We start from the raw sequence: 8,728 nt of genomic DNA, 5'->3' as shown, positions 1-8,728 counted from the left end.
GACCCCTGGAACCCCCTCAGGGACCCCCTGGAACCCCCTCAGGGACCTCCTGGAACCCCCTCAGGGACCCCTGGAACCCTCAGGGACCCCTGCTTGTCCCCAGACCCTCTTAGAGAACCACTGAGCTAATAGAACATGGTCATATTATGTTGGAGGAGTGTTTCATTTATGCTCCATTGTACGACGACGTCACACGACAAAAAGAGACGATCTACAAGCTCACACAACCCTTTTTTCTGTCTGTCTTTATTCACACTTTACCTTTTTATCTTTCAGGGTGCCAGTGGATACTTTTATGCAGGTGCTGCTCTGATTCACGAGTCCTTTGTTGTGGCTGTGTCGGTCAGGTAAGACATACAGTACATAACTATTATCTCTCTCTGTCTGTGACTTCATCTCTTTCAATCTGGCCTCACTATTCTGGTCATTGGTCATTATAGGTCATTCATTAATGAATTAATTAATTAATTAATTAATTAATTGTGAATTTATAGAATCGGCCTCAGGCTGAATGTGTTATTAACCCTGTTTTCATTTAACCATTTAAACCCTGGTCCTATGTTGGTATTTATTAGCTGAAAATAGCTGATCTACAAGTTCACAACGTGCCTCAGCAACGTGTTGTCACCTTGTAGATCGGCTATTATCGCTATTCATTATACAACAAAGTATTTAAGGCTAAAGTGATTAAATATGTAATGTTTTACAACCAACCCATGGCTGTGCTACTTATAGACACATGTTAAATAGTTAGGCTACTTATTGATAATGTAATTAAAATGTAATAATGTTGTTTCTGTCCCCAGGCCTGGTGCCTTTGTGGTCCTGGGGGCCCACAACCGTTCCTCGACCTCTGAACCCATTCAGAAGATCATGATAGAAAAGGTATGATCAATATGTCAGAACATATTATAACTAACTGGTCTAAATGTAATCAGATGGTTTTATCAAGTCTGAGCCTGCAGTCTGAACTAAGTCTTTAAATACACATTATAGATCCATTAAAGATCATGATAGAGCTGTTTACTGATACATTATAATGTTTATATTAGAATTATTAATTTATTATTAATTAATTATTATGCACAACTTTGTTTTAGCTGCTAGAGATCAAACATTAAGACTCAGTCCTCACCCCCCCTCTCTGCTGTCATTTCCTGTCTCTCTACACTTGAAAATATAACTTAAAAATTAGAGGAAGTTATACATCACCTTACAGTGTTACTGAAATGAAAGTTGTTTTTGAGAGGGATGTGCTTAGGTTAAATTCCAACAGCCAATGTGTCCTTATTGAAAACCAAGTGCCTTTGAGCAAAGCACTGTCAAACATTCCACAATTTGTTTAACCCTTTGAAGATCTGAGCGTTTTTGAAAATGTTTGGAAACAGGGTTTATGTGGTTAATCTAAACGTGTGTCTATAATTTCTCTGGTAGGTCTTCATGCACCCCAACTACACCGGGCCCAACTGGCCTTACCTTGGCATGAAGCTGGTCAAACTGTCTCGCCCTGTCAAATTCACCAAGAATATTAGACCCATCTGTCTCCCGAAGCCTGGCTACGCCCTTCCTGCTGGTTCTGAATGTCTTGTATCTGGATGGGGGGACAACAAGCCACCAGGTGAGGAACATAAACACACATTCATACAGGCTGACAAGGAATTTGATTGGTCACTCATATTATCATTTTTAGAAAATGTGTGAATATTAAATAAAAAAATACATCTATTGTCCCTATTTTTGGCATATCATTATAAACAAGTGGTTAAAATGTATATATTTTTAATGAAATATAATTTTCCTCTGTATTTATAAATGAGTGTGTACAAAGTCCTGACTTTGAATACTGTGTGTTTTTCTCCAGGTCATCCACGTCTCACTGACCTCCTCCGTGAGGGATCAGTCACCACAATCACAACCGATCAGTGCAGACGGGACTGGGCTGATTTTCCTTCCATGGACAAATGGATCACCAACACTACGATCTGTATTTCAGCCGATAAGACCTATCCCTCCAGTGTGAGTGACATAGAGATGGAAACATAAACATGATAATTACAGATAAAACACACTCTAAAAAACACAACTTGTTTGTTGTTGTTGCTGCAGAATGACTGGGGTGGACCGCTGATGTGTGAGGAGAAGGACAGCCTGATCAATTACCTGCATGGTGTCCTCTACTATCCTGCTGGACATTCTCTGTACCACGACGTCTCTGCGATGCTGCCCTGGATCAACGAGGTGCTCTCTAAGTTCCCTGCAGACGCATCCAGCAAAGTCTGCTTCAAGAAATTTGAAGGTTAATAATTCAGTTTGTAGGACAGATGTTAACCTCTGAGACACATCTCACACACACAGATTAATTAAACTCTGGGCGGGAACCCCTTTTGGTGTTTTAAACATTATGTTGTAATTTAGCTATTGAAAAATAGCAGATCTACAAGTTCATAGCGCGCCACCGAGTGGCGCGCTATGAACTTGTAGGTCTGCTATTTTTGAAAAATCGTGAAAATTGTCATGATTTCAGAAAATTGTCATGATTTAGAAAACTTTTTTTTTAAATTTCAACGTAGGCCTGAATCACTGTTTGCTAATGATACACTACACACAGAAAAATAATGGTGTTTAAATGCTTGCTTGTGTGTGTGTGACACATGAGCACTCACAAGAAATAGAGATGGATTGTCATCATCGGATACGATGGACAACCTTAAGCAAGCAAGTGTGTGTGTGTGCGTGCGTGCGTGCGTGCGTGCGTGCGTGCGTGCGTGCGTGCGTGCGTGCGTGCGTGCGTGCGTGCGTGCGTGCGTGCGTGCGTGCGTGCGTGCGTGCGTGCGTGCGTGCGTGCGTGTGTAAACTAAACTAACAAGTGTGTTTAACAATAGCTGTAGTAATTACACAGGTATAAAGATGATTTACACATAATGTACTCCATGTACAGTAATGTACATAATGTGGAGAGCAGTGGTGGAACTACAGTACAGACTGTAGTCTGTAGAGAGACAGATGTGTTGATTGTATACTATGTGTGATTGTGTGCAAATACTGAACTAAACTAAACTAAACTATGGGACAGGAAAGGTAACTGTAACAATTGGGCCCATGAGAACACTTGGCACCATTTTATTTGTACTATATTTGATTACAGATGTGCAGCAAAATAATAATATATTTTTGTAATAACATTTTAAGACCCAATATTTTTACAAATGTGCAGCAAAATATAATATATTTTTAATTTGTAATAACATTTAAAGCCTAATATATATTTTTAAATGCTACAAAACCTAGATAGCTTGATGTAAATCATGTATCATTGACATTATTTACGTCCATTTTCCAAAGCATTGATTTATTTTTTTATTTTAAACATTTATGGAAAGAAACTGCCAATTTAACATTAACCATGTACCAGTATCTGTCCAGACTTTTAACTGAATGTCAATAAATGTCCCTCTCTTCATGTCCTTTGTGTCTTTTACTGTTAATATACTTGATGTGGGATGAAGATTTTACCATGACATGTAAAACTAAGAAAAGTAAAAGCAGCTCTTCAAGTGTAACATCTTAATTATGGGTTTGTTTAGTACGCTATCTATTTGATCTATTGAAATGATTCCTGTCAGAGAGTCCTTTATGCCAGAGCGGTAGGCTATTTGTGACTGCTTCTGACCGAGGAAAGTCATTGAATGTTTTTTTATATGTCATATGAAAGCAGCTATAGGGAACCATTGCTTCAAACTGACATATTGGTTGTTCAGTTTGACCCACCAGTTTTGGAGACTTATAGTCAAGTCAAGTCAAGTCAATTTTATTTATATAGCACATTTAAAAACAACAGCAGTTAACCCAAAGTGCTTTCCAGAATAGGTAGACTGTAGTCTATTATAGAGTAATGTCTTGCAGAAAACAGTGAGTTGAGAAAACAGGCTTGAAAGGTTCACTTCTGTGTTCTCTAACATTACACCTAGCACAGTACATGTTTAAGCATTTATTTCATATTTACATGTCTTCTGTGGTCTCTAACATTACACCTAGCACAGTACATGTTTAAGCATTTATTTCATATTTACATGTCGATTTCAGCTCTGGCATTTATTTCAGACAAGCACCGGTATGAGAAGAGTCTGCCTGTGCTATTAACTCATTTTGGACAAGAAAATTAAAACAACTGTTTTTCACCTGAACAGTTAGTCTTGCCACCATGACATGAGTCACATTTATGAAATGAAATGATTCCTGTTTGACAGTTAAAGGGGGTCATGATGGGTGTTACTGTAAATGTGCTCTGAATTAAATAACAAACAATAAAAGGTCTTTGAGTTGGTGTCACATGGGCTACATACAGATCAAAGGTCTTTGAAGGATGCACAGCAGTATTGCTTCCTAATACCTATTGGTGCATAAGTCTAAAGGTGAATAAAAGGCCACACTCATAGACACGATGCTGCAGGATGGATAATCTTTTGAAAACCAACGTTACGACCTGGAATGGTCGACTCTTTGGTACAGTATCTGGGTTTCACACCAGATACTGTACCGTATACCCAAGTACCCATGAAGTGTAGGCTATACCCAAGACCACCTTTCCCAAGTGGACCCAACCCGGGCATGGATGTTGATCCGGGTACCGTACAAGTGTTCACAATCAGTGTGACTTCTATAACGCACATTTTGGGCCCCTGTGTGCATATATAGATTAGCACAATGCACACACCTCTCTTATTCTCTAGTTAAATCAGCCATTCTCCATCCAACAGACAGAACATCTAAACCTGAACATGAACTCAGAGACCAGGAATGTCCCCCAGGCAGTGGCAGTTATGGGTGGCTGGAGGAATTAGATATCAAAAAGATACTTCAAGTTGAATTCCAGTGACCTTATTAAAAGATTTCTTCTGAAGGTGTTGCAAGTACGTTCGGTCTTACAGGACCCATGGAACATGTGATACGAGTCGACAAACCACCTCATACAATAGTAACAAATATTTCTATAAAAGTGAATAAATGGTATGAAGTGGTTTAACTATAGCGATGTAAATGAGTAATGTGTTATATGTTTGTTGTGTGTGCTCCAACCTTGAATGTGTCACTTAGAGGATATTTAGTTCATCAAATAGTTTAACAAGAACATTTCATCAGTGAGACTGACTGACGGTCACTCCCTTCTGAACAAGAGTGCTTTCATGGTTCAAGGTCTCTCAGCACAGAGAGAAACAATACATTCTTTAAGCATGAAGGCATGTGAAAAACACGTTTGGTACAAATGTAATCTAAAAAGTCTATAAAGCAGTGGTTCTCAACCAGTGGTCCATGGACCACCAAGTGAGCCTTGTGGAGGTCTCAGGTGGCCCCAAGCTGAAAGAGTTGGTAACCAAATGGACCCTTATAGATCATTGTTGATAGTGTAAAATGAAAGAAAGATGTAGAATAATTTTTATTTTGAGCAACGTTTGCCTATTATCTCTCCTATGGTACCACATCAATAGAGCATTGAATTGTGGACAGAAATCATATCCAACGATAACAACAATATTCTTTAGTTTGGGGTCTGAGAGGCTAAATCTCATCACATGGTGCTCCGTGGCTCAAATGAGAGGCTAAATCTCATCACATGGTAGTCCGTGGCTCAAATGAGAGGCTAAATCTCATCACATGGTGGTCCGTGGCTCAAATGAGAGGCTAAATCTCATCACATGGTGGTCCGTGGCTCAAATGAGAGGCTAAATCTCATCACATGGTGGTCCGTGGCTCAAATGCTGAATAAATAAAGGACCTTGATATGAAAAATGTTGAAACCTCTGTGACCTTCCTGAGTCCCTGCACAGGAGCGCCCCTTATAGGACTTCAAGGAGAGTGCGCGCGTGTGTGTCTCTCTCTGTATGTGTGCGTGTGCGTGTGTGTGTGCTGTGTGTGTGTGTATGGCAGCTAGTGAATTTCACGACGGATAGACACTAGACAGCACGCATCGTTTCTATCAGACACGAGGAGAGGAGCTGTCCATGGTTCTGAAGTTCTGAATACAACACAACAGAGTCACATAGCTCTGATCCATAGCTCTAAAGTCACAATGCTTCCTCGCTTTCCACCGCGGAGGAAAGCCTGGTATCCGTTCTAAAACTAGTCGTGATACAAGAAAAGAAAAGGGTGACGCTCAGGAATGAATAGCAGAGAGGCTGTTTACAAATGAGCTGCGATCTGTCTGGACTGAACAGAGATACCATGAAGAGCTAAAGGCCTCCATCTGACTGGACTGAACAGAGATACCATGAAGAGCTACAAGCCTCCATCTGTCTGGACTGAACAGAGATACCATGAAGAGCTACAGGCCTCATTGGCCTGATTTAAATTACTAAGTTGTCACACACATGTCAGATGTATCACTAAATTATTATTGTTGTGTGGCTTTTAATGCTGCTGTGCATGTACAACAGTAGGCTGTTTATTATAGCTAGCCGACATAGCCTAATTAGAATAGGCATCATGACATAAACCCATCATAAATCCTGTGATATTAATTTTAAACTTTTAAATGTTTTTTGCATAATTGGCCTTTTAACAGCCCTGGTGGTCCGTGGTGGACGTCTCACGTTGAGAACCACTGTTAAAGCCAGAATGACGTTGCCCTGACCTAACGTGACTCCACCAGATGGGGGCGGTATTGAACCACAAGTTCACCACAGGCTGGAAGTGAGAGATCCACGCTTCTTCACAAACTTCTACATGTCATGTGAAAATAAGAAAAGGAGAATTCTGATGATGGAAAACTGAATGTGATTTACAAGTGAATTGTTGATTGATGATTGAATAAGCAGTATCAGTCCATAGATAGAGTGATTGAATAAGCAGTATCAGTCCATAGATAGTGATTGAATAAGCAGTATCAGTCCATAGATAGTGATTGAATAAGCAGTATCAGTCCATAGATAGTGATTGAATAAGCAGTATCAGTCCATAGATAGTGATTGAATAAGCAGTATCAGTCCATAGAGATTGAATAAGCAGTATCAGTCCATAGATAGTGATTGAATAAGCAGTATCAGTCCATAGATAGTGATTGAATAAGCAGTATCAGTCCATAGATAGTGATTGAATAAGCAGTATCAGTCCATAGATAGTGATTGAATAAGCAGTATCAGTCCATAGATAGAGTGCTATACTATGTGTGGATCAGACGGTAGGCCTACATTTAATTATCTTTATTTAGTGTCAGTGTTCTCAGATTAATTTATGGCCACAGAGGTCGTTAACCAACCCAATTCCCACAATAACAGAGTCCAGCCCCTAAGTGAACAATGACTGTGATCATAAAACCTTGTTGGACTGCTGGACACAATAGTAGGTCACCTACTATTGTGTCCAACAGTCCAACAAGGTTTTATGTACACCTACTGTAGGTGTACGTATAGCCTACACATTTTTACAAAAGTAAAGTTTGCTCAATTTTAAATACTGTGAGACCACATACAATGCTATTATTAAAACCGCATGGTGGTGGACACTAGTCACAAAGTCAAAGGGACATTTTGATTTGCATAGGTTGTTAATGGTAACATTAACAACCTATACATATTATGCTAGTAATTACTCAAATTTCTCAACATGCAACTTTTAGCAACCAAGCTTAATCTCATCTGCTAAGCCTGTAGATTACATTTGAATCAAAGGTTTGGTCTGGGTCTAACATGGGACCTATGGGGCCTTCCAGTAAATTAAATAAAAGTAAATTCTTATAGTTGAACTTGGTGGCCATTGTTCTCTGTAGATCCACGTATGATGTCTTGTGAAAGTGTTGCCAGCACAGATGTTTGGGCAGTGGTGGCCTAAGGGTTAGAGGAGCGCCCTTGTTGCCGGTTCGATTCCCCGGACGGGCAGGAAAAATCTAGGTGGGGAAGTGATTGTCATCACTCACCCAACACCACTGAAGTGCCCTTGAGCAAGGCACTGAACCCCCAACTGCTCCCCCTGGAGCTGCTTAGTGGCCAACAGTATAAGACTGTGGATGTACTGGTCAGCTCCCAGGTTTTAATGTGTGTGTGTGTGTGTGTGTGTGTGTGTGTGTGTGTGTGTGTGTGTGTGTGTGTGTGTGTGTGTGTGTGTGTGTGTGTGTGTGTGTGTGTGTGTGTGTGTGTGTGTCTGTCTGTGTGTATCTATGTGCAGGGCATTGCTGAAAATGAGCACCTGTGCTCAGCTACTTCCCTGGGTAAATACAAAATAATAAAATAAAAATTTAAAAAAAGAAGATGTTTGTGGAATTACCACATCGTGGTCAGTATCATGGTCATCTCTCCTATTCAGATTCAAACAACTTTATTGATCTCCGAAAAGAGCAATTCATTTGCAATCCATAGGCTACACACAACACATTAAGGTAGTCATTATGTCAGACACAGGTATCGTATCAATATAAGGAAAAGAGCAGCAGCAGTAAATTAAACACCCGTTTATATTTCATATAAATATCAGTATAAAATGACCGTGTTATCAGAGAGTCATCATTCATTGACAGAAAACGGGTAGGATGCACATCCTAAATAGTTCCAGATCGGGGGCAGTGGAGCCATCATGTTGGTACCAGCCAGATCGGGGGCAGTGGAGCCATCATGTTGGTACCGGCCAGATCGGGGGCAGTGGAGCCATCATGTTGGTACCAGCCAGATCGGGGGGAGTGGAGCCATCATGTTGGTACCAGCCAGTGTTGCTGTGTCTGTGGCTGTCCAGCGCAAAGTAA

Source organism: Electrona antarctica (genome assembly GCF_951216825.1).
Source record: "Electrona antarctica genome assembly, chromosome: 18".
NCBI classification, from domain to species: domain Eukaryota; kingdom Metazoa; phylum Chordata; class Actinopteri; order Myctophiformes; family Myctophidae; genus Electrona; species Electrona antarctica.
The sequence above is the reverse complement of the archived record's forward strand: the minus strand, read 5'-3'. Positions refer to the sequence as shown.